The following is a 5,000-nucleotide window of genomic DNA, read 5'->3' as shown; positions in this document are numbered from 1 at the left end:
CGCTGTCGCTGTGTGTGTGCAAACACGCATACACACACGTGTGTGTGTGTGTGTTTCTATCTGTGTGTTTGTATATATGTATATATGTTTATGTGCATATATATATTTGTACTGTAGTATGTATAATTATGTAGTTACTGGTAATTCCTTCCGTAAATATAAAATAATTCCTGATATGAAATCAGAGTTACATTTAGCCACGATGTATACTCGTATCTCTCCTTGAGTCTTATAGAAACAACACAAAAAATACATTCTACGTCTTCAAGTTATCTCCATGTTGTCTTCGTTCTAGAGTACTGTATTGTATTCATATTAAAAAGGCACCTACCTTACTGTGATTGTTATGTTGTCCAAGTATAGTACTTGTTGTCAACCACATATGTTTTAATGCTGCCTTCTTGATCAATTTTCCCATATAGTCTGCACTTTGATGTCTGAATGAATATGTCAGGTAATTTTAGCAAGCATGAATTTTCTTAATAATAAAAAGGCTTTGCACTGTAAATATAAGAAGTACACGTTCTGGCTTCGTTTGTGTAATATATATTGAAAGCGAGAGAGAGAGAGAGACAGACAGACAGACAACAACAGACAGACAGACAGACAGACAGACAGACAGACAGACAGACAGACAGACAGACAGACAGAGAGAGGGAGCGAGACAGAGAGGGAGCGAGACAGAGAGGGAGAGGGAGAGAGGGAGAGAGAGAGAGAGAGAGAGAGAGAGAGAGAGAGGAGGGGAGAGAGGGGGGGGAGGGGGGGGGGGGGGGGGGAGGGGAGAGGAGGAGAGAGAGGAGAGAGAGAGAGAGAGGAGAGAGAGAGAGAGAGAGAGAGAGAAAATGTGTCTATGATCACAGTTGTTAACAGAACCTAAAATGTTTGCTTGACATAAGTTAATAAATATTTCTATCACTTGTAAAATACTGGTGAAGATATCAAGGAACCAATTTTTTCTAACTACTACTATAGTAAGCTCCGCCCCCTCTCAGCTGATTGGCTGGCACAGTTAATGGAGTAAGGAAAAAAAATTAAAAAGATATATATATATATTATATATATCCTTTATTAGTTTAGTTTTACATTGTTCAGTAATGTGACAACAAAAGACTGTATCAGATTCTGTCCTTTAAAAACGCTTAGGACTAATTCTAAATAGTCTTAATCCACTCCTGTGTGTGTTTTAAGACGGGTGTTGACCGTGCGTGTTGTGGGGCGCTAAAACTTAATTACGAAGATGGAAGAAAAATAACGCCATATATATTTTTTTCGGTTTAGGAGAACTGTCGTCAACTACTGTAGGTCAAACGATGTTTCTAAACAAGTAGTAATTGTAATCTCCATTAAACCTGTCTGTAAAAAAATATAATTTGAAGTACTGATCGAAGTAGCCAATCAGCTGAAAAGGGGGCGGAGCATCATGACCAAGTGGTGGCTATAGTTATCCGTATTTTTTTTTTTTTTTTTGTTTTTTTTTGTTTCTTTTCAAATAGCTGCATCGCCCAGTACCTTGAGAACAAAAATGCATGACCATCAGATTTCTTTCTATTCGATAATACCAATTCGACTTAATTTGCCTCTTGCAACTTGATGTATTCTCTGCACTAGCGAATTAAGGTACTCTGTATTGTAACGCGTAGACAGCAGTGCATAAATCATGCTACATAGAAGCTTCACCAACAAAAGGTTTGCGTCCACCAATAATCGATATCGCATTCATGGCGAACCTGGTGGAAACAAGGAACTGCGAGTCTGTCGTCGACGGTTTCAAAATAGGCATGATAGGAGAATGGAAAATGTACATTTTTTGCGAAAAATAGTATATGCACGCAGACACAGAGAGACACGCACAGCGCACACGTACACGCACACGCACACGCACACGCACACGCACACGCACACGCACACGCACACCACACACACACACACAACACACACACACACACACACACACACACACACACACACACACACACACACACACACACACACACACACACACACACACACACACACTCACGCACGTGTGTGTGTGCTTGATCATCAATGTCATGAAAAAGGATTACTGTTGTTGTGCAGCTTCTTACCTTTCAAAAAATTTAATTTGATTCCAGCCCATCATCCCAACCGGAAAGAAATAGCGAAAAGGGGGGAGGAGGGGGGGGGCGGAGAATTTTCCTTCAATTCCGTGATTCTCTGCGGACGTGCGTTTTCAAACAGCGTATAATCTGAAAAGGTATGTATTCGTGGTTGACTTGACCCCGGATTGCTGTTGGGTTAGAGAGAGAGGGGAGAGAGAGAGAGAGAGAGAGAGAGAGAGGAGAGAGAGAGGGGGGGAGGGGGGAGGGTGAAAGAGAGGAGAGAGAGAGAGAGAGGGAGAGGGGGAGAGAGAGAGAGAGAGAAAGGAAGAGTGTCAGACAGACAGAAAGACAGTCAGGCACAGAAAGAGAGAGAGAGAGAGAGAGAGGAGAGAGAGGAGAAAGAGAGAGAGAGAGAGAGATAATACTAAGGACATAAGTGGATGGTTAGAATTGTAAATTTTGATATCAAACACAACACAACGAAAAATAGGCCTAAGGAAGGTTGCTAGGCGTAGGCATAAGGTGGGGCAGACATCTACCGAAGGGTGATGCACCAGGATTAAGCTTAAGCTAATTGTTTTCCCTGTTATTTATTTTTTTATTCTATATTATCATCATGACGTCATGCTATCGCCGTCCTAATCATTGCCAGTCAGGGTTTTTGCTTTTGTTATCGCCATCATCATCGTCTTTATCAATATGAGCATTATTCCTATCAATATTATCGTTATCACTTCCATTATCTTTATTACAGGTACTCACTATCCGAGAAAGAAACGTACTTTTTTTTTTTTTTTTTTTTTTTTTTTTGAGAGAGAGAGAGAGAGAGAGAGAGAGAGAGAGAGAGAGAGAGAGAGAGAAGAGAGAGAGAGAGAGAGAGATAAAATGCTTAGGACAACGAGACGAGAATAGCGAGGAAATCCTGGAAGGGAAGCTCATGCTGCATTTCCGATGTCTGTGTTTATGCTTCATGGCGATCCCTGCCGTATGTGTGAGGCCTGATTTAGGCGACTTCCTGGCCCGCCGTCGTCCGGAACGCGATCGATGAAGGCTTAAGGCTACGGCGCGTGAGGGAAGGATATTCTTGGCCTGGCCGTCGTTTATTCTGTCAGGGCACGACGGGGGCTGCGAGTCACTCCGCAAGACGGCGCCAAGACTTATATTGCGAGCTTTAAAATTCCTACCATTCTTTAAACTGTAGCCATATGTTGATGAGCTTCAGTCACGGTCAGGGCAGAGGTCGTACTCGTTCCTAAATCACGTCTTGCGCGGGCGAAATGGGTGGGGGACATGCGTTTGCGGGGGGAGGGCGTCTGACTGACACGAGATTTGGGCCAGGGGGTTGGGGAGAGAGAGAGAGGAAGGGGCGGGGGGACCCGTCCAACTGTATAATTCCACAATCTGCGATTTTCTTCTCAAAGGGCAAAAATCCGCAACGACGTGTGAGAACGAAGATCAGGCCGGGCTAAATAACCAGCTTAAGCTTCGTTATCAAAGAGCCAGCGCACCTGACAATAAAAGGGTGCGTTGGCGTGACCGTCGGTGCCCCCTGAGTGATTACGGAGGCGGGCCATTCGGGGGACAGTCACACGGAGCCTCAGTCCACGGCCTTGCTTGTGTCGACAGTCCAAACCGCAGGCGAGGGGGACGAGTTGCATTTTCCGCGCGAGTGGACTGAGGCGTGCGAGTCTGTGGCTCCCTGGCTCGTGGGAGTGTGGAGGTTGTGGCCCCCATCTAAAGGGGCTCCAAAATCGTGGGGAGGATTTCTGCTAAATTTCGTTTCACTTTGGATGGGAACTTGAGGTTGTGTGCGTGAGGCTGATCCCTCCTCGCTGATCATATGGGTATATGGTATTCGTGAATAAGAATGGTTTGCAACTGTTCTTATTGAATTGGACCCTCGTGTAAAGCTCCATTTTGCATTGCTAACAAGTTATTTAACCATCCTCATATATCAGCGATTTTTTTAATCCTCCGTTAAGCTGTTTCGATGCACACTTTTGAACCAGCCATTGACAGTGAATTACAATATCCCCTTAAATATAAGATAATGACATTCAACAGGTACTAACAACACCTCCATTGATAAAACCAGACTCCAAATGCTAAAAATAAGCTAAATGCAGCAGTTAAGCCACAAGATATAAAAGGCTTTGAAGTCAAGCAGTTCTCACCATGACATTAAGCGGAGGCGAAGAATAACTGTAAGATTAATTTGACACACTAATTACGCGTGAAAGGTTGCCCGAAATACCAAAGATGTCGGCAGCGGAAGGCGGAAAGAGCATCAAATTGATGATGATGCTAAAGAGGGTATGAAATATGGAAATATAATGCATGGAAAGTTTCTTTTTTTTCTTTATTTCTTTCATGTAGTGCGTAAAATAGTAAGTAGTGGTTATGCTTTAGTATGTAGTAAATTGTCTTCTATATTTTTGCTGTAGTAAATACGATTACTTAGCATGCACTCTGTCCTTTTCTTTCTTTCTTCATTTTTCTCTACAAAATCCCCTCAACTAGCAATCCTCACTTGCATGCTTCGCCACCCTGCCGTTGCACTGCAGTCTTCCTCCATTTCTAGAATTATTCTCAAGTTTCCAGCATTGCGTACTGCCAGGCTAATAATTACTTAAACAACCCGGCTAATGCCATAAGGGTTCATCACTGCATCAAAGGCTCACGTCGGAATCCAAACCTATTATGGGATGAGCCCCTTTACCCCCGAAGGTTGCTGCAGGAGGCGTAAATTCTCAATGAAACGTCGAGTAGATTAGAAGACGTTACGTCAGGTGATGGAAGGAGGTTTTCGTGGGAGAGGAATGAGAGGTAGGGGCTGGGTAGGGGTGGGGAGGGGGAAGGAGACGGGGGAGGGTTTCCTGTGGCTGGTGGATTGACCGCATGGATATGGAAAGGTTTTTT

At 43.7% G+C, this 5,000-nt stretch overlaps 1 protein-coding gene across 1 annotated transcript in view; it reads left to right on the top strand.

Annotated features, from left to right (window-relative positions):
* The window catches only part of LOC119583361, a 74,037-nt gene that overhangs the window by 809 nt on the left and 68,228 nt on the right, over window positions 1-5,000 (top strand). The window lies entirely within an intron of this gene.

The sequence above is a fragment of the Penaeus monodon genome, chromosome 17 (assembly GCF_015228065.2).
Source record: "Penaeus monodon isolate SGIC_2016 chromosome 17, NSTDA_Pmon_1, whole genome shotgun sequence".
In the NCBI taxonomy this organism is placed as follows: Eukaryota; Metazoa; Arthropoda; class Malacostraca; order Decapoda; family Penaeidae; genus Penaeus; species Penaeus monodon.
The sequence above is the reverse complement of the archived record's forward strand: the minus strand, read 5'-3'. Positions and strand labels throughout refer to the sequence as shown.